We start from the raw sequence: 24,251 nt of genomic DNA, 5'->3' as shown, positions 1-24,251 counted from the left end.
ATTCAATACAAAATACTACATAGAGTGCACTATACAGGTCATCGGATGTTCAAGATGGGCTTTACATCTACCAACAACTGCTCACACTGCCAAACCAATTCACCGGACAATTATATCCACGCTCTTTGGTTCTGTCCACCAGTTCAGAAGTTTTGGCGCGAGATATGTGAAGTCTTATCAAAGTCTCTGAAATGTAACATTCCAACTTCGCCTTTAGTATGTTTGTTGGGCAGCTTAGATAATGTCACTACGGAAAAGAATATAGCCCGTATGGTTTTCACTGCCCTATGCATAGCCAAGAAAACAGTCCTCATGAACTGGGAAAATTAAAATAATCTTAATTTTAACCAATATAGAAATTATTAGATCACATTAGTCTTGATACAGCCTCTGCCACCACATCAGATCAATTTCTCTGGGCTCCTTTGATCAGCTCCATCACCTAGTGGGGGTGGGGGGTCATAGTTTGGTCCCACCTTCACTGTTGTGTTAGGTGTGGGGGTAGGGACAGGCTTAGGGCATCGGGGGGTTCCCCAGGAGCATCTTCCTTGGGGGCTCAACCCGGGGTAGCGGTCATGGCCAATTAAGGGCTCTGTTGGCTCTTGGGTGACGGTTTCCTCGTGGCTGCGTGCAGCAGGGCTAGGGGAGGGTCTGTGCTGACGGACGTGGGTTACTGACCTGGTAGCCTGGCTGCCCCTGGGTGGGTCCGGGATGGGCGTGAGGTTCTGGGGGCATTCCGTCTCTGGGCTGGGGCCCTGGCCGGGCGTCAGGGGCCTGGGTCCTGGTTGGTGTGTTGCCGGGGTTGTGGGCGGGTGGGTGTATGGGGGCCCGGTCCTGGCGCAGGGTGCCGCCGGTGCATCGAACCACCTGGGGGGCTCTTCAACTGGTGGGGAGGTTGTCACATCTTGCAGGAGCTTTCCTCTCTTCGGGAACTCTCTCTGCAGGAGGGGGAGATACAGGAGAGGTGGAGGAAGATCTCAGCCTGGGCGTCTATTGTCTTGTGTAGTCTGGAAGATGAGTGGATGATGGGGTGGGTGTAGTTTTCTCTGTGGTGGGGTCGGGTGGACTGTCCCGGGCTCTGTGGGGCCGGGCGGCGCTGCTGCACTGGGCCCCGGTCCAGATGGGCCTGGGCCCCCCTTTCCCTGGCGAGTTGCAGAGTATGGGGGTGCCTACTGGGGTCAGCGGGGGAGCTGGCCCCAGGGAGGGGTCACTTGCCCCTCCCTTCCTTCCCTCCCCATCTCCAGCTGCCTCCCTCTTCTCGCTCCACCACAGTCACCCACACATGCAGGGCCTTGGGGTAGGGGTGTGTCACCAGGGTGCAGGGGAGGCATCCCCCCTTCTGTCCCCTTCTGGCTGCCTCTGCCTCAATTTTATCCCACAACTTAGACATTCACATTACTCACACTCTCATTACACATACATATAGGATCTTGGGGGTGGGCACGCCACACAGAATCCAAATTACCATCAGGGTGTACACCTCACCCCTGGCGTCGTTGCCCACCTCTCAATTTTAAATACACGTAGACATTGAGGGCTAGCAGGAGGGGCTATGCGCTTACCTGCTGCTCTGGCAGGTAGCTCCATGCCCTCCTGGGTTTTAAATGCACCTTAGAACACACATACATCAACACTACATATGAGCGGGTGGAGGGAGGTTTGGAGTCTTCACACACCCCCGTTCTCTGCGGCCTGCTGGAGCGGGGGGGCTAGGAGGAGGACTTGGCCGTCTGACTGGGGTCTGGAATGTGGGGCCTCCCTGCTGCTGCGGAGTCGGGGCGGTCTGCTTCTCCCCACCGCAGGGAAAAGGGTAACACCACCTGGGTCTGGGTGCAGTTTCCCCCTCCAGGGGCAAGGGTACCCAGACCCGGTTCTTAGAGTACGCTTGGGGAGAGTGATTGTGTGTACAGCGTCTCTTTATGTCTGTCTCCACGTTGGTTGAGTGTGGAGTAATTGCATATGAGAGCATGAGGGTGGGAATGGATGTTTGTATCTGTGTGTGCCTGTATGTCTGTGTCTATATGTCAGGTTGGGTATCAGATGCCACCTCTCTGGGGACATCTCAGGCCCTCCAAGGTTTGGAGGCCCATCTCCCCCCACTACTTCCCCTGCCGGTGGTGGACGCCCTCAGACATCGGTGCGTTGGTGGTTCTCTGTGTCCGGGGGTGGGCGCCCAGGTACACACCGGCTCACTCCTTGGTGGCTGCTCATCGGGGCCTGGAGCCTGGGGCTCGCTCGGGCCACTTCGGAGGCGGGGTGCCCTCGGCCTCTCGGCCCGGGGCTCGGTCACTCAGGCACAGCTGGCTGCCAGCGGAGCTCACGGGCACGTCACTGCAACCCCCCCTGGCTTCTGCTCCGCGGCTGCTGAGTGACCCCTCATCTGGGACTCTCCTCAGCTCTTTCTGGGACAGTGACGCAGCTGCCCCTCTGTTGGTCTTCCTTGGTCTCTTGTGTTCTGGGGGCCTCTGGACGTCTGGAGTCTTGATCTCCTCCATACCTGCGTCATGCCCTGGAGGACGGGGCAGTGGCCCCCCACACCCTCTAGCAGATCATTACATGAAGGAACCTTTAAAAAAGAACAAAACAAAAAACAAAAACAAAAAAAAAAACAAGCGCGTCCATGCTCACAGGTGTACACACAGGTGATCACACACAAACTACACCCTTTTTGGCTCTTACCTCAAAGCACACTGTGCGCTGTCGATCTTACGTGCTGCACAATAATGTTTAACATTTAGTATTTACTGTCATATTCCCATAGATCATTGTGATGTTGTTTATTACTCTCGTTTTCTTCTGCTTGCTTTCTTTCTTTCTCAACAGGTGATCCAGATGATCGATATATGTATTTTTTTTGTCTGCTTATTCTGTTGGTTTTTGGTTTTTTGCCCTTTTTCCCCGTCCCTCTTCCCCGCTGTTTTTCTTTCCCTCTTTCTTTCTCCCCTTTCTTTCCCCCAGTCAAGTCTGTCCCGTATTCAGCAAGTGAAAATAAAATAAACCATAAAAGGTGAATCAAATGGACCATTACGGCAAGGCTGGGATGGTCCATTTGGTAAAGTAAATCCGTTGGGCATCTTTCTTCGCCTTTAGACAATAATTCTGATGGCAAAAGAACCAAACGGGACAGATATAAAAAAAAAAAAAAAAAAAAAAAAAAGACACACCAGAACTCAAGAAAACAAAGTCCAAAACAGAACATTTCAGGGGGCTGGCCCGGGGGCCGACAACACAGGAGTCTGAACAGTTCAGGGGGCCGGCCCGGAGGCCGACAGCACAGGAACCCGGACCGTTCAGGGGGCCGACCGTGCGGACGGCAACGGCGGCGATGTGGAAACAGTTCAGGGGGCCGGCCGTGAGGAAGGCAACGGCAGCGACGACAGCACTGGTCCAGGGGCCGCCCGTGCGGAAGGCAACGGCGGCGACTCAGGCGAAGGGGGTCCGGGGGCCGGCCGTGCGGAAGGCAACGGCGGCGACTCAGGCGAAGGGGATCCGGGGCCGACGCCCGACCAGTGGCCTGGAAGGTGGCCGATTAACCGCAGACCCAGACGAGGCAGGATCAGGCGATGCCGAAGGCGAAGACACGGAGGCTGGACCAGGCGACGCTGAAGGCGAAGACACGGAGGCTGGACCAGGCGACGCTGAAGGCGAAGACACGGAGGCTGGACCAGGCGACGCTGAAGACGAAGACACGGAGGCTGGACCAGGCGAAGACGAAGCCGAAGCTGGACCAGGCGAAGCAGAGACTGAAGCTGAAGTTGAAGCTGGGCCAGGCGAGGCTGAAGGCTCGGAGGCTGCTGCAGGCGAGGCCGAAGGCACTGAAGCTGGACCAGATGAGGCCGAAGACACTGAGGCTGGACCAGACGAGGCCGAAGACACTGAGGCTGGACCAGACGAGGCCGAAGACACTGAAGCTGGACCAGACGAGGCCGAAGACACTGAAGCTGGACCAGACGTGGCCGAAGACACTGAGGCTGGACCAGACGAGGATGGTGCTGCAGGCGGCGGCGTGGAAGCCGGAGACGGTGGCGCTGCAGGCGGCGGCGTGGAAGCCGGAGACGGAGGCGCTGCAGGCTGGACGGATCCCTTGGACCCTCCAGCGACAACAGGAGACGAAGGCCGGAGCGGTCTCTCGGACCCTCCAGCGGAGACACGAGACGAAGGCCGGAGCAGTCCCTCTGACCCTCCAGCGGAGACACGAGACGAAGACTAGACGGGCCCTTTGGACCCTCCAGCAGAAACCATCACAGAGCCAGCAGGCACGGAGTCCTCTGGCAGACACGAAGGCAATGGGTGCTGTGCTGAGCACTGGCTCTGCCCAGACAGTGTTGACACGGAGTAGTTCTCTGAGGGCTGCTTAATCTTCAGGGGTCCAGAAACAACTGGGAACTGAAACCTAGCTTCTGGGGAGGCCCTGGAGTGCATAACTGTGCCTGAAGCAGCTAAAGCACGAGAAACTCCCTGATTGGAACTTAGATTTTCTCCCTGCAAAGAGTGAATGTGTGAGACTGGTGACAGAATGAGTGAGGGAGCTAGCGGTGACAGTGGTGCCAGAGCTACGGGTAGCGGGGACACTGGAGCTACGGGTAGCGGGGACACTGGAGCTACGGGTAGCGGGGACACTGGAGCTACGGGTAGCGGGGACACTGGAGCTACGGGTAGCGGGGACACTGGAGCTACTGGTAGCGGGGACACTGGAGCTACGGGTAGCGGGGACACTGGAGCTACGGGTAGCGGGGACACTGGAGCTACGGGTAGCGGGGACACTGGAGCTACGGGTAGCGGGGACACTGGAGACTGCTCTGAAAGTGACACTGGAGACTGCGCTGACAGTGACACTGGAGGCACTGGAGACTGCGCTGACAGTGACACTGGAGGCACTGGAGACTGCGCTGACAGTGACACTGGAGGCACTGGAGACTGAGCTGAAAGTGACACTGGAGGCACTGGAGACTGAGCAGACAGTGAGTGAGCAGCTGACACTGGAAACTGAGTGGAAAGTGGCTGCTGGGCGGCTAGCTGCGCAGACGGTGGCTGCTGGGCAGCTAACCGAGCTGACGGTGGCTGCTGATCAGCTAACCGAGCTGACGGTGGCTGCTGATCAGCTAACCGAGCTGACGGTGGCTGCTGATCAGCTAACTGAGCTTGTGGCTGCTGCTGAGCAGCTGATAAGCTGTTGACATTACTATCTGCCACACAAAACATAGCCCCAGTCAAAACAGTTCCACAGTCCGACACAGAAAAAGAGTCCTCACTCACCACAGCCGGCGATTTAGAAGTCCGAACGTCCGGCTGTGGGGTGGCGCACCGGCGGCGCGATCGTTGTTTCTTCCCCGCAAACGGCTCCGACAGGCCGGGCAAACCCACATCCGGCGGGTCGGGCAGCGAGGCAGTAGTGGCTGGGAGAAGGTGTGGTGTGTGCTGGAGAAAGGCCTGCATGGTCGGAGGAAGCGATTTCAAAAGCCATGGCAGGCAGGAAAAGAGCTGTTGTAGCCGGCGAAGCTCGTACGGAGGGTTCTCCAGCCACAGCCCGAGGAGGATCTCCACATTATAGATGATGTCATCTCGGAGCTCCTCGGACGGGTTGAATGCCGCAGGGTCCATGCTGGCTGGTTCGTACTGTCACGTCAGGTATGGCAGACGTGTGGAGTTGAAGATAGGACCCGAAATGCGGCAGCTCTGGTGCAGGTGAGTGTTTATTGAACAGGAGTAGATACAAACAGAAGTGGCGGGTGAACATGAAACTGGAAAACCTAAACTGGCAAAACTAACAAAAAAAAAACAGAAACGTAGATGCAGGGAGGCACAGGAAAATCCACAGGAAGACGGGGAGACGCAGGAAGACCGAGGGGAATAACACAGACGAACCAGCAATTACTAAGACAGAAGACATGACTTAAATACACTCAGAGAAACACAGGGAGATTGCACACAGGTGGAGGACACAGCTGGGAGTGATTAACATGACAAGACCAGGGAGGCAAACCGAAAACACTCGCATAAGACGCAGACCTTCACAATAAAACAGGAAACACAAACACGCAATGACACAACACACAAACTTCACACAGACTGGGGAACACAGAACATAGGAACATGAAACGTGAACAAGGAACGTACAAGAACCCCAAAATAACCAAAACCACAGAATAATAATAACTAAAACATAAACACGGAGTGGCAGACTCTGGATCATGACAGGTATACTTTGTTGATAAATGTAAAATTCACAATAAAGAATCATAAACCTGTTCATGGTAACTCATGTAAAAGCAACAAACACTCCATTAACCTGATTACATTTTTGCATTGTAAAATACAGTGAAACTCTATAAAATAAATGTTAAAAAGTTGAATATTACGGTAAAATACTGGCAGCTGTGGTTGCCAGAATTTCACCGCGGAAAATTTTAGCTGTGTCCCAAAATGTCAGCTGCATCCTCCGGAGGCCGCATTTGAAGGCCGATTATGTCACAGCCAGGCAACAAAGGCTGTCCCAATTCGTCGACTCCTTCAAATGCTTCATTTCCCCGAATTTGAAGGATGGGTCGGGTGTGTCCTTCATGGCCCACCATATCCTAGAATTCATAGGGCGGCCCAGCCAAATTTCAGCTGCCAACAATGGCGGCCGCTACTAAGTTTTAAAATTAGTCTTATTAATCTTCCTGGGTCACAAAATAAACTTTTAACATATTTTCAGGCGAGAAAGTAGCTGTGTAAATTACAGCTACTGTTATTTACACAGCTACTTGGTTCATCAAGACATCGCATATTTGCAAAAGTGTGCCGACGTTTTCGGAGACGTCTGTTACCCACCCGCTCGATAGCAAGCCGGGGGTTCATTGGTCACTCCAGCCGACGAAAGCAGCAGACTCCCGGCTTCATCGTTTTCAGACCCCCGCTCTTTCGCTACTCAGGTTAAACATGATATCATGTTTAACCTAATAAGTCACTCGGATAACTTAAAAATGTAATTGTTTGCCTTTTCTCGGTGTTTTATTTGTTCCGGAGTAAATCGGTTTGGCTGAGATCAAAGTTATTAGATTATTAGATTAAATCAAACTTTATTAATCCATCGGGTGGGTTCCTCCAGGATTTTCACACAGCTGAATAAACGTCAAACAGAAAACTGATTAAACAGAAGTGTGAGACGGTCGAGAAATCACGCCAGTGTCTTGTTATATTTTAGATAGCAAGGAGCAGACGGCCGACTTTATTAAACTCCTCCGACACAGCGGTGACGCAAATCTGAAGGCTAGACCGTCCCATTTCACAGCCTCACACTTCCGGCCTTCTCGGTCTTCGAAGGACCCGGCCCACGTAGACCGCGAAGGCCAGGTCCTCCGAAGGATGCAGCCAATGTTTTGGGACACAGCTATAGTGATAATGCAGAATACATAAGGGTATACTTGTTGATAAATATAAAATTCACAGTGAACTTTGGTTTTTGCACAATAATTACATGAAATAAAAAACTAATATAAAGTAAACCAGTTAAAATACATTTTAATAAGCTTGTTTACCGTCTCCTATTGACAAAGCACAGAAGAGCTGTATAATACAAAACATGCCTTTTTATTCAAAAGTTCATATTTATACAAAATTATTGGCAGCTGTTGCAGCCAGAATGTCGTCTAAAAAAATTAAGGTCCAACAAATGAGACAATAAAACATAATAGGGCTGACTGGCATAAAACTTACGACTAAAGCAGAAGCCACCAGTGCAATGTGAGCCCAAATTATCTCCAGCATGCAAAACAAGGTTCCTTTAACTACAGTTTTATCTATTTATTTCCATAACCTAAAGGATTAACAACTTCAAAGGCATCTTGGTATAGCAGTAGTTTGAAACATAATGGATTTTGGTTAAAAAAAAACAAACAACAAAAGTACTACTTTTGAATATCTTACCATCACTAATGTCACACAGTACATCTGATGAAGACTCAGCTGATTGCTCACCTGTTACACATATCTGGATCCCTTAACTGCCTCACAAAGCTTGGAAATACCCTCATCAGATAATGTTGTTTCAGTTTTAAGAAGTGTAGTGAGCTTATTCAGAGTATATGACTGACCCAACTCATATATTCTTTTAAATTTCCTCTACAATGGTCAGGATGGCAGAAGCAGGTCGCAATGAAATACATAACCCTAAATAAATCAAAAAGGAACATTGTCTTTAGCTGCTCCTGGTAAATTAAACAGGTGTTTGTTTCACAGTAAAGCTAGCTAAAATCTTCAACCTGCTGCATTAACATGAACTTTCCAGAAAACTAAACAGGACTGAAGGCAAAGCCTGTAACAGAGGAACGCTTTCAATGCAACAAGAAAACTGACTAAGTGAACTATGGTTACAGCTGATATACGTTTCATGTCTAATGATATACTTACATTTAAAGAGAAGGTTTTTGTTCAGTGCAGGGTGCTGCTGGCACTCCCTTGCTGAGCAGGAGTCTGTCTGGACCGTTAGAAGTGGTGCTATCTTCTTCTTTGTTGGTTTGGCGGACTACACGCTTCCAAGGAGTATTGATGCCCTCTGCTGTTGCAGTACCTCACAGTCAGACAGCTATTTCTGGCAACATAGTACCCTCCTCGTCTAAGTTTTATGTATCTCTTTCTCTCTCTCTCTCTCTCTCTATATATATATATATATATGTGTGTGTGTGTGTGTGTGTGTGTGTGTATATATATATATATGTAGGTGACGGTTTAGACACGTGATGCATTGTCTCCAAAACGTGCATGGACTTTAAGGAAACTGATTGTTACAGCTTTTATAATACATTCCTTGACTGCTCTTGACCTTGCAAACTACACCAATTTACTAAGGTTATTTCATTAAATTTTTTTTTTTCATTTTGATCAATTAATTTTAATTTCAGCAGGTGGTATCACACTCAAACAGACTAAACATGGACTGAACAGTGGTAAATCCATGATTTAAACCTCCCTATGCCACAAAAAAAATTTTTCTTTGTAAATAGCTGTGTTATACTAGGTGAGACTCTAGAATTTAAAGAAATATACATATTTTTTTATTGTTAGTAATTGTTTGTATGTACTGTTAACATATACTGTTTTATCAAACAGCCTGAGCTTGTTAATATTAAAAACATTTCACCGTAATTTTCACAATAATTCTAACAATGTTTTGACATTTTGTTAAAATTAAAAGTACGGTATGTTTTAGGTAATTAATATACAGTTGTAAATCGTAAATTCAAATGAAAAAAGCAGGAAAGATTGTCATTCATACAGTTATTATGTAAATTGTAGGGTGATTAATTGTAAATAATGTTACAGACTTTTCCTGTTGTTTTCAAAGACAATGTGCCATATTGCCGTACATTAATATAATTTCAACATATTAGCAGTGTAAAAATAAAGGCAAATCACCGTTTTTCAATTTACAGAAATGTAATGTCCATATTATAATCATTTACTGTTTTTGATTTAATGGTAATTTACCATTGCCATTTTACAGTTATTAACTGTAATTTTTATGTACATTTCTTACAGTGTGGTCTCAGTTTAACGTTTACTGGATACAGTGATATTCATTTAACAATTTATTCTCCTGTTAATGTTCAAAGAAGGTGATAAAGCAGGTACGCTTTAGTGTGAGGGGACTGTGTGGTTAACAAGGTGACTGATGAGTATGTGATGTTCCTGGATTTAAAGGTCAGATCCAGCCCTCAGAGAGTAACAGAGCTGAGTTCAGCCTGAGGCTTTAAAAACACGGCTTTGTAAACTAACGTGATGTCACAGTGGCAACTTCCATCTTTTATTTACAGTATATGGTTCTCATGTCTTCTACATCATTTTGTATAGAAAAGTTCAGAGCTGCAGTTCATGTGTGAAAACTGTATAACTGGTAATTATGGGAATACTGGGAAGACAAATGGAAGTTAAATAGTTCAGTAGGAGAATATGTTGATGTGTGTTTCTAAGCACTGCTAAGAGCTCTCTGCAAAATATTATGTTGTGTTTTCAGGATTTTACCTGTAACAACATTGTACTTGTTCAACAGAAGCTGGAATCCAGGTGCAAAATTAAATCCTGTGGATCATGTCAAAGTATTTATGGATCTACAAGGAACATGGATCCACACCAACACTGGATCGAAACATTGGGTCTGTGAGAGGGACATCTACTGAGAGTTTGCTGGTGACCTCTCAGTCTCAGATTTGAACCTTACCAAGAATTTTAATAGAGAAACTGAACTGCATTGGTCAGAAGGTACAGCTGTGTGAAGGTAAAATTCACATAATGGTATTCTGACCTTTATGTTTTGCTGAGTGTGAAGTCAAATTGAAAAGTGAAAGTAACAAAAATATGTTGTTGTGAAATCACAATCTGACGGACAGACCTCTAAAAATTTGGGACTGTGTATAAAAATTGTTGTAATTCCTAAACAGTTATTGAAATACATTTATTAAACTCATTGAATTGAAGCTGAAAGTTTGTAATTAAATCACATCTTGTTTGTTTGATTTAAAATCCACTGGGGTGGTGTACAGAGGCAAATTTACAATAATTTTGTAATTGTTCCAACACATATGGACCTGATTTTAAGACCTTATAAAACATTTCAAAGAATTCACCAAATGGTTAAAAAAATGTGTTGAAATTGAAGCTCAGCCCTTAAAGCACAGCTAAGGACAGACAGACATGTCCAAAACAAGTAAGTAAGTAAGCTCATGACAAAGACATGTCATAATTTAATTCTTTATCTTCCATGAATCAGCTGGAGGTAGTAGCACTGAAAGGAAAATTGCATTTCACCATCAGGTACAACAGGTTGCAAGTATAGGTGTCATGATGGTGCTGTGATGCAGGTGGAGTAGGTGTAGTAGGACCCAAACACAGGACTCAAAACACAAAGGGGTGAACTAAAGGAGGCAGCTTTATTGTGCTGTAGCAAAACTTGAACATTACAAACAGGGAAAAGAAAACCTAAACAGGAAACTAGGGACGGAGAACTGAGAAAGAAGAATCAAGGAGAGTGAGGACAACGAAGAACACGGAGAAACCTACACAGCAATGTGGGACGACATGACAACAAGCAGAGGTAGACAAAGGGTTTTAATACACAGAGGAGCAATGAGGGAAGTGGAGACACATGGGGAACACAACTGGGAGACATTTATTTATATAGCACATTTAAAAACCAGTGGTATAACAGTTTTTTGCTAATAGATATCTCAGTCCTCTCAAGATGTGAAAAGTGAAGGAAAAATGATCAAAAATACAATGGTGAGGAGAGTGGGCTGAGAGGATGAAAGGAGTACTTTTAAGAAATAATGAAAGACAAAATAAGAGAGAGGAGGATGGATGAAGGAGAGTTAGTGCAGAAGATTAGTAAGATTTAAGAGAGGGCAGCTAAGTAGAGGATGAGCAATGGAATGACAGTTATTTCAGAGAACATCCCTGTGGAGTTATGGTCTGAAGAATAAAAAAGAACTAACCACCAATTTTCAAGAAGTAAAGAAGGATATGCAGAGGGCTGTGACAAAGAATGATTGCTATCAAATAAGGTGACACTAAGGCTGTCACGGACCTGGGTTTGAGGGACCCAGGGTTATTGAATATGTTATAGGCATGTGTATTTTTGGTGCTGCTGTCCCTCGTCTTCCTGGTTTTTGGGTATGTGTGTGTGGGTGTCTGTACAGAGCGCCGGTCTACAGGCATCTTCAGGGCTGGTGTGTGTGTGTTCAGCCTGGAGGATGGCCACACCTGAGGGAGAGGATCACACACCTGCAGCTGATCAGGATCGTTGGGGGAGCTACAAACCAGTGTGGCTGAGAGCGCCTCGACGCGGGATTGTTGCGTAAAACTCCATGTAAGTGTCTTACCTTAAGTTAAAATCAGTTATTGCATACTTGTGAGAGTGTGTGTCTTGATGGCTGCCTCTGGTATTTTTCCCCCAGGAGGAGCATATAAACAGGAGGGCAGCGAGCACAGGGAGTGCGCACACGGGAGCAGAGAGTACAAAGACATGGATTTTTGGGAGAGCAGTCAAGGGAGCAAACAGGGATTTATTGTCATTTTCTGCATTGTAAATAAACACAGTTCACTGACAGAGTCCAGCGTTTGGGTCCCCCTTCCCCACTTCCCCACGGTCTGCCACTCAGACCGTGACAGAACAATCCAGCCAACATGGATTAGGCGGAATCAACAGAGAAGTTTAGGAGAAATGTTACAGGCAAAGTTAAGAGACTCTGTGACCTATAGCTGGAAGCGCATGGGGAAGAAGTGCGTCGCACTGTGGAAAAGTGGCTGCAGGAGAAACTGTCTTGCTTCCTCTGGATAATGGACTGTCTCTTTCCAATCATTTCAGACTTCTTAATTAACACGCTCCATCTTCACTCTCCGACCCAGGCTGTTTTCCAGCCCAGCCCGCCAGTGGACTCACAGCCTGGCTCACCGGCCCTGTCGTCGTCAAGGAACAACGTTCACACTGCCGGCGCTCCTCACCACAGCCGGATTCTGGACTTCTCAACAGACAGCCGTGGTGAGTAGAAAAGACAATTTTTCCATTTTCCTCTCCATCTGGTGGTTTTTCAATGAACTGTGAGACTGCTAATGCTGTAGCCCAGCCTTTAACTCAGTCAGCTGCCCAGCCTTTAACTCAATCAGCTGCCCAGCCTTTAACTCAATCAGCTGCCCAGCCTTTAACTCAGTCAGCTGCCCAGCCTTTAACTCAGTCAGCTGCCCAGCCTTTAACTCAATCAGCTGCCCAGCCTTTAACTCAGTCAGCTGCCCAGCCTGTAACTTAGTCAGCTGCCCAGCAGTCTGCAGTTCAACCATTTGCCCCATCTACAGCAGCCTCCACTCCACTACCCACTCCAGCAGCTCGGGAGGCTGCAGGGAGTAAAATGAACTCAATTAGTGTTGTAAGTTCTTCCCCCGTGACTATGAAAATGGAAGAAGAAGAAAAGGGTAGAAAGGAGGCGAGGCAACAAGAGAAGCTAGAAAGTTTTGCTGAGGATTGCATCTCGCTGCCATTACCCAAACAGACTGTCTGCACTGCACAGCCCCAGCCGCAGCATCCTGAGCCAGCCTTGTGCCCTGTGCAGCTGCAATTAGCACTGCCTAAGTCAAAAGCCTCCACACCACTCTCAGCCTCACTGTCTGCTGCTGCCACCCCACTTTCTGCTTTTCTCTCTGCTCAACTGGTTGCCGTTGCTGTGCCACCATTAACTCCACACCAATAGCTCAACCTGTAGCTTCCTTACTAGCTCAGTCCCCTGTTCAGTCACTAGCTCAGGTCCCTGTTCAACCACCTGCATTTCAGTTAGCCGCTCAAACAGCTGCAGCTCAGTTAGCTGCTGTGTCTCCTGCTCAGCAGCCATTAGCTCTGCCTGCAGTTCAGCCATCTGTTCAGCTAGGGCTCTCCATACCTAATGACCCTAGGTCAGCGAGCTGTTGTCTGTTTCCGCTGGGGATTCTGGAGAGCCGCGCCAGCTGTCATCTACCTTCACTGGAGGGTCTGAGGGGCCCGTCCAGCTATCAGCTACACCATCTGTTCCACTGTCTGCAGCTGCCACACCATTTCCTGCTTTACTATCTGCAGCTGCTGCATTACCATCATCTATTCAAACGCCTGAAGCTGTCAATCCACCATCATCACAAACGCCTGTGGCAGCGATGACGCCCACCATCTGTTAATCTGTCGGCAGCGGCTACGTCACCATCACCTCACCTGTCTGCTGTACCCTCGTTGTCTCCACCACCAGCAGTCGCTACACCGTTGCCTGTGGAACCCGCTCAGCCCGAGTTGGAGGTCAGCGCGCCGGAGGGACCCACTCAGTCGGAGCTAGAGGTCGGCATGCCAAAGGGACCCGCTCAGTTTGAGCTAGAAGTCAGTGCTGGAGGGACCCGCTCAGTCGGAGCTAGAGATCAGCGCGCCGGAGGGACCAGAACGTCGTTCACCTCCAGCGTGGCCTGCACGTCATCCACGTCCAGTGCGGCCTGAATGTCGTCCACACCCACATCCCACACGCCGTCCACGTCCAGCACATCGTCCACATCCATGTCCAGGATGGCCTGCACATCACAAATCATCTTCTGTGCTTCGCCATTGCCCATTGAAGCTGTTACATGGCAGGCTGCCAGAGCTGCTTCACCGCCACTGGACCTGTGGCAGGCCACCAGAATGCACAGAGTCCAGCGTTTGGGTCTAGTGTTTGGGTCCTCCTTCCCCGCGGTCTGCCACTCAGACTGTGACAAAGACAGATGATATGCTTCGACTACCAGCAAAGGGAGCACATGAAAGAAGAAGAATACATCTAAAAACACATATTGATAGAAAAATATTTTTATACTATGTTATACAATGTTTTTCATTCACCTATAAATTTCTTAAGCTACAATGAATGAAAAAAGCAATATTGCACAGGCCTGTCAACCAAGACAGCCCTACAACATCCAGAGCCTTCAGGAACTCAGGACAAACCTCGTCCACTTAAGAGGTTCTGCCACCAAGGAGTTGTTTAACAGCCTCAGCGACCTGGCCCCTGATGACGCATGAGCCGTCCCCCTCATCCCCCGTCTCTGCTTCCACTATGGAAGACATGTCAGTGGGATTAAGGAGGTCCTCGAAGTATTCCTTCTACCGCCCGACTATATCTTCACTTGAAGTTAGCCGAGGGCATGAACCCACAATGACATCTGCTCTGGCGAGAGAGAGCGAAAGAGAGCAAGAGACAATAATGCTGCGGATTAGCTACCTGCTGATCCACCGGCCAGGAGGCTCCCATGGAAGGGGACCCCAGCCCGTGACAACATAAGTCCTGGGATCTCTGAGACACACAAACCCCTCCACCATAAAAGGCAGCAATGCATAGAGCTGTCATGATTTAGAAGGTTTTCATAGCTTTCATGGCCAGTAAGGGCGCTCATGAAAAAGTAGCAAGTAGGGGTTTGGAAAGAAGACAGCAGCTGGAAAAAATGTCTTTTGATTTAGCCTTGTTTTTATGTTTTGTTTTTCTTTGGTTTTTTATAGTTTTACACTGTTGAGTAGTCAGGCAAGATGTACACACCACTTTAATGTGAGATTTGAACTGTGCTCCTATACTGGGGTGCCATGGTAGCAATATTTATATTTCATATGTTAATCTCTGTTAAGCATCAATGTGCGCACCTTGTGGTCAACCATAAACATGTGACTCATATGTAGAAGTCTATTTTTGGTTGTCTTGCTGTCACTTCCTGCATTGAAGGGACACCGAAAAACAAAAAGGCATCGCATACATGGCTGTGAAAACACCGCTGATGTAGAGTTAAACAGGTGTTGCTATCACTATTATTAAGATGAAAACTAAGAAATAAAAAGTTATTAGGATCAAATCTGCTTTTGCATACCAAAATGGTTCCTCATGTTCAATGTTTGAAACATTTCGTGCTTAGGATTTTCTATGAGGCTGAGGCAGCAGATTGAGGGGTGCTGATGCTAACAGACTCAATAAACTGATCTGCAACGCCAGCAATGTTGTGGGGATGGAGCTGGACTCTCTTAGGGTGGTGATGGAGAGGCGAATGTTATCCAGGATAAAGACAATGTTGGATAATTTCTCCCACCCACTCCATGACATGCTGGCCAGCCACAGGAGCACGTTCAGTGAGAGACTGAGATTACCGAAAAGCAACGCTGAACGACACAGGAAATCATTCCTTGCTCTGGCCATCTCCCTGTACAACTCCTCCATCTAACACACTGTATACTGCTATTGCTACACCTTTTTTGCACATGCTCTTCTTTCTTATTCAGATATTTATTAGTAAGTGACTTATATATGTATATATTGTGCTATTTCTTACTTCTTGTATTGTCTGTTTTTGTCACTGTTTGTACTGGAGCAGTGTAACCAACATAATTTCCCATAGGGATCAATACAGTATTCTGGTTCTGATTAAATTTAAACCAACAAACAAGCAAACAAGCTTTGATCCCATATTCATCTGTGGTTGTGGTTTGTCCTGCTGCCACTTCCTGTGTTGAAAAACCATTTGAAAAAAAAAGACAGAAAAAAGAGTGATAGCTATGCACAAAAGCATTTCTGTGAAATCACATTCGCATGTTGAGATGAACACTTGCTGAACTTCATTGCTTAAAAATAGAAATAAAAAAGAAACTAAGAGAAACAAATATAACTCTACAAATATAACTGCTGCGCCAAAGTTGAACTTGAATGCTAGATACACAAGAACAATCCAACAGAACTAGGGAAAGGAAAATCAGGTTGAGCTCTTACAAGATGAAGATCGGCATGGGGATCCTTGGTCACAAAAATGCAAGTGAGCTTGAAATGTTTAATACTCTAAATATGGCGATTGTCGTTTACTTTGTTGGATCTATACTAAAAATAGAGTACTTAAAAAGTCCGATTTCATGTATCAGTATTACCATAATATGAGTCAGTATCCACCTAAGAAGGCACCATGGGAGAGGCCACTAGTTACAGAACCTCTGACCATGTTCCATTCTTTTAACTTATTTAATCGTTTTTCCTTGCTTTTTTCACTCCTTCTTTTAACCAGTCACAAGTATGCTAGCCAGAAGCAACTTGTAAGTTATTTTTGGTATGCGGAGATTCATCAAGCAGCGGCTTCATTGTTTACACCCCCGGATCAGCTTACCAACCAGCTGATACACCCCAGAGAAAGACCAGAGATCCCCCGGGGAATTCCATTGGAGGAGACGGGGCTGCAGAGCTGGTACAAACCATCTTTACCCTCGATCGTTATAGGGGATGTTAGATCTCTCCCTAATAAGATGAGCTAGCGGCGCTGACCAGACTTCAGAGGGAGTACCAGTAGGTTAGCATGATGTGCTACACAGAGTCGTTGCAAACGCACCTCACTCCAAACTCTCTGACTGTACCCAGATTTCACCAGATGAGAGTGGACCAGGACGTGAAGGAAACCGGCAAGAGGAAATGTGGGGGGAATGTGATGTATGTGAAATCGGGGCACATCAGTGTTAAGGAGCAGCGCTGTACACAAGATGTGGAGCTATTAGTGGTTAGCATCCAACCATATTACCTGCCGCAGGAATTCTCGCAAGTTATCACGATAACTTTTTACATTCCGCCAGCAGCAGATACGGCAGTACCATGTGAGACAATTCACACAGTAGTGTCCCAGCTGCAGATATCATGCCCCCAAGCCCTCCTTTTCATCTCTGGGGATTTTAATCATGTTTCCTTGTCCTCAACTCTCCCTACTTTCACCCAGTATGTGGATTGTTTTACCAGAGTAAACGAAACACTGGACTTACTGTATGCAAATACTAAGGATGCATATAGAGCATCACCCCTCTCGACACTGGGTTGCTCAGACCATAACCTGGTCCATCTGGTTCCCTCATACATACCTTTGGGTTGCAAACAACCCCCCAGCATGGTCTGAAGAGGTGAGCATGGCACTGAAAGACTGCTTCCAAACTACAGACTGGGAGGTGATATGTAGCCCACATGGAGAGGATATCGACAGTCTAACAACCTGCATAACAGATTATATCAACTTTTACGGGGATAATACTGTAGCGACAAGGAAAGTATAGTGTTATTCCAACAACAACCCATGGCTGACTCCAGATTTGAGGAATCTGCTGGAGCAGAAAAGGAGGGCTTTCAGATCTGGAGACAGAGAGGAAATGAGGAGAGTCCAGAAAGAGCTAAGGAGAGAGATAAGGAGGGGAAAAGACAGCTACAAGAGGAAGCTGGAGGAGCAGCTCCAGCAGAGCACAGCAGAGCAACACCAGAGGTGTGTGGAGAGGACTGAATACCATCACCGGACAGAGCACAGCGAGCATAGAGGGTCCAGAGTCTGGAGACTAGGTTTGGGCTAATAGATTGAACCAGTTCTTTAACAGGTTTGACTCAGTAACCCTTCCCTCCCCCATCCACCAAAGCTCATCACACCTCTCTGCAACCCCCAATAAGACCACCGACATCAGATGCACCTCATCCCCTTTTTCCTTCAATGATTCTACTGCCTCCTTTCCCCATGCCAGTCATCAGGAGTCACTCAACCATACTCTATACTGCAGCCTCTCCATTACAATTGACCAGGTGCAGAGTCAGCTGCCGAGGATCAAAACCAGGAAGGCCACGGGTCCGAATGGAATCAGCTCCAGACTATTGAGGGACTGTGTAGATCAACTCTGTGAGGTTATCACATACATCTTTAAACTCAGTGTCAGTCTGGAGAGGGTCCCCATTCTGTGGAGAACCGCCTGCGTGGTCCCAAAGACAATGCACCGCAAGAAGCCAAACCACTTCAGACCCGTTGCCCTGACTTCACACCCGATGAAGACCATGGAGAGGATTATACTTCCCCCCCCCCTTCACCCACTACTCGGGAGAGATCTAGACCCGCTGCAGTTTGTCTACCAGATGAACATCGGAGTGGATGACGCTGTCATCTACCTGCTGCATCGGGCCTTCTCTCATCTGGAGAGCGCCAGGTGCACTGTGGGAGACATGTTTTTTATTTCTCCAGTGCCATCAACACAATCCAGCCCTCAGTGCTAAGGGGGAAGCTGTAGGGAGCCAGAGTGGACCATCACTTCTCCACGTGGATTGTTGACTACATTACCAGTAGACCCCAGTATGTGAGGCTGAGGGACTGTGTGTCAGAGGTGGTAGTCTGTAGTACGGGAGGCCCACAAGGAACAGTACTCACCCCTTTCCTCTTCACCCTGTAGACTGCAGACTTCAGTTATAACATGAGCACTTTTCATTTCCAAAAGTTCTCCGATGACACCGTCATTGTGGGCTGGGTGTTGGAAGGAAGCGAACTGGAATACAGAGGGGGACATCAATGATTTTTTCAGCTAGTGTGAACAGAACCATCTTCGCACCAATGCCAGCAAGATGAAGGAGCTGGTGATTGATTTCAGCTAGAAGTCACCCCATATTACACCAGTGACCATCCAGGGTTTGGACATTGAAACGGTGGAGGAGTACAAATACCTGGGTGTTCACCTCAATAACCAACTGGATTGATCCACGAATACAAATACAATCTAAGTCGTCTTCACCTGCTACGGCCACTGAGATCCTTTGGGTTGAACAGGACTCTTACCGCAGGTCATTCTTACCAGCAGTTGTCTTACTCTATGACACAGTTTAACATGGTTATCTTACTCATCACTGGTTTAATTGACATATCATATGTTTCTAATTGCTGCTACTCATTTGCAGCTTGTTTGTACACTGTATATTTCACCAGGATCATTCTTGTGTCTATATGTCTCTTGCTATAAGAGCTGTGCAACACCCAAATTTCTCATTTGTGGGATAATAAAGGTTTATTCTATTCTATTCGATTCGATTCTATCTGCTGTTCTAACAGGTGTGATGCGCATATCTGTGAAAACGATAAAAAGAAAAATAAGTATCCAATGTTCCACAATTAGAAGAGTTGGTTTAAATAAAAGAATGAAAACTCATATTTTCTTCTACAGGAGCACACACTCAGTGTTGAAGGGCTGCTGCAGTTACACTGGGAGTGATGTATCGGCTGACATGGTCTGGCTCTTCATACACTGTAAGAAATTCAGCTTTTTATCCAGCTAGTCATGTACTCATATAGTACGTAGTAAAATATCCATGTAGATAAGAAGGTAGTGCAGGTCATTTGCTGATCAAAAGGTTGGGAGTTCTGTCCCAGTCTAAGTTCTAAAGTATCCTTGGGCAAGATATGGAACCGTGAGTTACACTCTGATGAATGCATAAGAGAGCGACTGTAAGATATAAAGGAAATATATGAATGGTGGACTCAGGCACATTGCATTAAATGCAATCAGTGTTTAAGCAGACAGACAACCATTGACACCTATGGACATTTAGAATCATCATTTGGCCTAACCCCACTAGTTGCTTGTCTTTGGACTATGGGAGCAAGCCGGAGAACCTGGAGAAAACTCACAAAGATGCAAACTCCACACAGCCTTCAGAACCTTCTTGTTGTCAGGCAATAGTGCTAACCACTATTCCACAGTATATGGCTTTTAAAACTACTAAAGTACTGTCTTAAATTTTTTTAATCTGGTTTTACTCTGGATGCCCTTTGTGATACAACATCATAAGGCATTTGTGTTTCTGGCTGGAATTGCACTAGTGACCCTTTGTTCGCCTTATGGTAACTGCTATACCATGATGTGTCTTCTAACAAGAAGAAATGAAAGAACTAAGATATAAGAAATAAAAAAAGAAAGAAGAAACAGTTACTTTGTAACATTGGTTTTCTGAGTGAGAGACTATCGCTTCACTCCATTTCATATTCTATATGTATGGGGAATGCCCCCCCCCCCCTTGGTCAGAGCATGTGCATACTTCTTTAAAACACTCTAGGTAGCCCGGCCACGCCCCACAGGTTACGTATAAAAAAGCTGTATGTGAGACGGGTGATTGTCTGATCGTAATGCGTCGCCGAGCAGACTCAAAGCTGAAGTCTGTCACTCAGAGGAACCAAGGTTACAAAGTAACCATACATTCTCTATCACATCGAGAATACTCAAGTCGTAACATTTTCTATATGTATGGTGTAACTCTTTAAGACAATCCCCAAGAGGAGCCCAATGCCCTAGACGACAGGTCATGGCTCTATCTGATGCAAAGAACAAGCCTAAGAAGCACATGCCATCAAGTCCCTGGGGACTATAGAAACCAGGAAACCAGGAAATTAGGAAGGAAGTGGTCCCAATGATTGTTGAGCAGCCAGGCAAACCCCCAACTGTGGCAACAAACCCTCTCATCCACTGGTAAAATCCCCCAATGTCATAGGGGCCCAATGTACAGCAGCAATACCACCTACCCCAGCCCGCCGCCCCTCACCAAGGGCAACGCCAGACTGGGACAGAGTCCTGCCCCACTCCAAGAAACTGGTTCCAGGAACCAAGCCATGGATAGAGGAGAGCTCCAGGTAGGAGCCCCAGTAACCCATATCCCAGGCAGGGTTAACTGTTCCCTTGATGTTATACTCATAGGGTTCCTCTAAAACGCTCTTTATCTGGTCGCTCACCCCAGACCAACTTGTAATGTAAGACCCTACCCTACAACATAGCTCCTGGGATCCCAGTGACACACCAACCCCTCCTCCTCCCTTCAGAGGGTTTTCATAGCTATTGTTTGGTTGGCCAGTACAGGGGCTTATGAAAAAGTAGCAATAAGAGGTTTGGGAAGAGGAGAGCAGCTGAAGAAATGTCTTTTGATTACATTTTTTTTTTTTTAAACAGTCTTACACTGTTAAGTTGTCAGGGAAGATGAACACCACTGAAATGTGTTCCTATACTGGGGTGCCATGGTGACAATATTATTATTAATATATTTATCATGTTAACCTGAGTCATACCTCCATGTGTACACATTGTGGTCAACTGTAACCACGTGACTCATGTGTAGAAGTGTATTTATGGTTACTTTGCTGTCACTTCCTGCATTGAAGAGACACTGAAAAAACAAAAAGGTATTGCATGCATAGCTGTGAAAACACCCATGTATAGAGTGGAAAAAGTGTTGCTTTCATTATTGCTAATAGAAAGATCAAGATTTTGTTTTATTATTAGGATCAAATCTACTTTTGCATACTAAAATAGTTCTTTATGTTCAATGTTTGAAACATTACAAGCTTAAACTTAAACCAGCAAACAAGCCTTGATCTCATGTCCATTTGTGCATCTGTGGTTGTGGTTTATCATGCTTCCTGTGTTGAAAGACTATTTGAAAAAAAAAAACAGGCTGAAATAAAAGAGCAACAGTTATGCACAAAGGCATTTCTGTGAAATTACATTTGCTGTTGAGGGGAGCAGTTGCTGATCTTTATTGCTTCTAAAGGGAAAGAATAGTAAGAAAAACACAGAAGAGAAAAGAACACAGGAGCTCGTCAACAACTGGCTAATCTATAGTTTTTTAAAGATGTCTACAGATATAACTGCTGCACCAAAGTTGAACTTGAATGTCAGATACACGAGAACAAACCAAGAGAACTTGGGAGAGGAAAATCAGGTTGAGCTCTTACAAGAAAAAGAGCGACATGTGAATCCTTGGTCACAAAACGCAAGTAAGTATGAAATTTTTAATACTCTTAATATGGCAAATGTTATTTACTTTAGTGCACCTATACTAAAAATAAAGTACTAAATGAGTCAGATTTCATGAATCAGTATTTCCATAGCATGAGTCTGTATCTGCTGTTATAAAAAGTGTGATGCGATTATCTGCCGCAACCGATAAAAATAAAAACAATGTCCCACAGTTAGAAGAGTTGGTTTAAATAAATATACTAAAACTCATATTTTCTTCTACAGGAGCACACACTCAAACACTTTCTGCAAATATCACAAGAAAGTGTTTAAAGGCTGCTGCAGTTACTCTGGGAGTGCTGTATCTTCTGACACTGTCTGGGGTCTTCATTCGCTGTAAGAAATTCAGCTTTTTATCCAGCTAGTCTTGTACTCATATAATAGTAAAATATCTATGTATCCCATTAAAGTTATTATAGATGACTTAGTTAAATGAAATCAGTGATGTCTTTTGGGAATAAAATAAGCACCGCTTCAAAGAACCACTTGTTAATGATCATCATGTAAATGACAAACATAATGTCAGACCTGGTTGCAATTACTCTGCTTTTAGCAGATGATGTGGTTCTGTTGGCTTCATCAGGTGATGGCCCTCTAGCTCACACTGGAATGGTTCGCAACTGAGCATATGAAGCGCTGGGAATGGGAATCAGCATCTAAAATTCTGAGGCCATGGCTCTCAACTGGAAAAGGGTGGAGTGCCCATGGATGCACTCCTATCCTAAGTGGAAGAGTTTAAGTATCTCGGAGTCTTGTTCACTAGTGACGGGAGAAGGTAGTGGGAAATCCACAAACAAATTGGTACTGTGGCTGAAGTAAAGCGGCAAACTGTACTGGTCCATCGTGTTGAATAGAGAGCTGAGTGTAAAAGCAAAGCTCTCACCTATGGTTACAAGCTCTGGGTAGTGACCAAAAGAATGAGACGTGGATGAACATGGCCTCTTGCTTAGAGATAGGGTAAGGCTATTTGGGATGGGCTCAGAGTAGAGCTGCTGCTCCTCCATAGAGAAAGGAGCCAGTTGAGGTGGTTCTGGCATCTGACAAGGATGCCTCCTGGGAACCACCTAGGTGAGGTGTTCCGGGTGTGTCCCACCGGGAGGAGGCCCGGGATACTTCTTGAAGACTTTATGATTCTAACAAGCCTTACCACGCCCCACAGCTTATGTATAAAAACAGCTGTGCAGACATGAAACTGGTGATTGTTTGATTCTAATGTGTCGCCGAGCAGCTTCAAAGCTGGAGTCTCTCACTCAGAGAAACCAAGGTTTCAAAGTAACCATACATTCTCTATTACATTAAGACTATCTCTCCACTCCATTACATATTCTATGTGTATGGGGTAACTATTTAAGACAACCCCCGAGAGGAGACGGTGCAGCCCAGTACCCTAAACAACAGGTCAGGGCTCAGTCTGATGCAAAGAACAAGCTTAAGAAGCAGATGCTATAACTCTGCAAGACCCAAGCCTTGCTCAAGGAGATCCTGAAAGATGCCGGGACTACACTGTAACGGAGTAACCACTGTTGTCAGTCTGCAAGATCCCAGGCCGACCGTGGAGACAATTCCCATGGGTCCTTCTCTTATTACAGGCTTGGGCTAGACAAGGGTTTGCCCAAGACCCCAGGTAAGCAGACACGAGCTGGTCTGTCTTATTAATGTTCTGAATGCTCCCAATAGATTCTGAAGACCCAGAAGGGCACAGAGCAGCCTGGCACACAGGTACATCATAGTCTAACCTAGAGGGAAGAGACCGGAGTCTGGAGTCCCCGGCACAAATGCATGGAGCTTGCAAATCTTCCTGGCAATTCTGTGAGAATAAGTAGGCCTTGCTCGCTCACAGCAAGGATACTGAGGGTCGGCAAGGACCAAGTCCATGTCCCAATCAGGCACTGGGGGTCCAGGCTTACTGACAACCGCAAGCCAGTAGGCCCAATAGAAACCAGACAATTAGATAAGGAGGTAGCGCAGGTCATTTGCTGATCAAAAGGTTGGGAGTTCTGTCCCAGTCTAAGTTCTAAAGTATCCTTGGGCAAGATATGGAACCGTGAGTTACACTCTGATGAATGCATAAGAGAGCGACTGTAAGATATAAAGGAAATATATGAATGGTGGACTCAGGCACATTGCATTAAACGCAATCGGTGTTTAAGTAGACAGA

At 46.4% G+C, this 24,251-nt stretch overlaps 1 protein-coding gene and 1 long non-coding RNA gene across 2 annotated transcripts in view; both read left to right on the top strand.

Annotated features, from left to right (window-relative positions):
• The window catches only part of LOC109194357 (C-type lectin domain family 12 member B), a 159,144-nt gene that overhangs the window by 22,960 nt on the left and 111,933 nt on the right, over positions 1 to 24,251 (top strand). The gene's annotated exons all lie outside the window — the stretch shown is intronic.
• LOC109196623 (uncharacterized) lies at positions 10,462 to 22,416 on the top strand. Its single transcript, XR_002058038.2, has 5 exons — positions 10,462 to 11,842; positions 11,931 to 12,514; positions 19,475 to 19,557; positions 21,927 to 22,071; positions 22,319 to 22,416. It is a non-coding gene; the product is annotated as an uncharacterized LOC109196623 (long non-coding RNA).

This window comes from Oreochromis niloticus, linkage group LG22 (assembly GCF_001858045.2).
Source record: "Oreochromis niloticus isolate F11D_XX linkage group LG22, O_niloticus_UMD_NMBU, whole genome shotgun sequence".
Classification (NCBI taxonomy): Eukaryota; Metazoa; Chordata; class Actinopteri; order Cichliformes; family Cichlidae; genus Oreochromis; species Oreochromis niloticus.
The sequence above is the reverse complement of the archived record's forward strand: the minus strand, read 5'-3'. Positions and strand labels throughout refer to the sequence as shown.